This window comes from Odontomachus brunneus, unplaced genomic scaffold, assembly GCF_010583005.1.
Source record: "Odontomachus brunneus isolate Ranch 3 - 2012 unplaced genomic scaffold, Obru_v1 Obru_scaffold_258, whole genome shotgun sequence".
Classification (NCBI taxonomy): Eukaryota; Metazoa; Arthropoda; class Insecta; order Hymenoptera; family Formicidae; genus Odontomachus; species Odontomachus brunneus.
In genome coordinates this window covers 55,478-55,679 of record NW_022639708.1, presented here as the reverse complement: position 1 = coordinate 55,679, position 202 = coordinate 55,478, and the positions used below count along the sequence as shown (strand labels likewise).

General features: G+C 25.7%; 1 protein-coding gene across 3 annotated transcripts in view; it reads left to right on the top strand.

The window, feature by feature from the left end:
• The window catches only part of LOC116852829 (DNA-directed RNA polymerase I subunit RPA1), a 38,904-nt gene that overhangs the window by 37,784 nt on the left and 918 nt on the right, over window positions 1-202 (top strand). The gene's annotated exons all lie outside the window — the stretch shown is intronic.

Below are 202 nucleotides of genomic sequence, written 5' to 3'. Positions count from 1 at the left end.
AACTTTTGTTTGAAATATTTTTCCGTATCTTCCATATTTTTCGAGATATTTGCCTGGTTCGATTAAAATGATTCACCTTGTGTGTGTGTGTGTGTGTGTGTGTGTGTACATAAAAGAATAATATCTGACTAGAAAAAACATTTATACTTCGTATTATATCTTTATTGCAATGCTTATATATATATATATATATATATATATA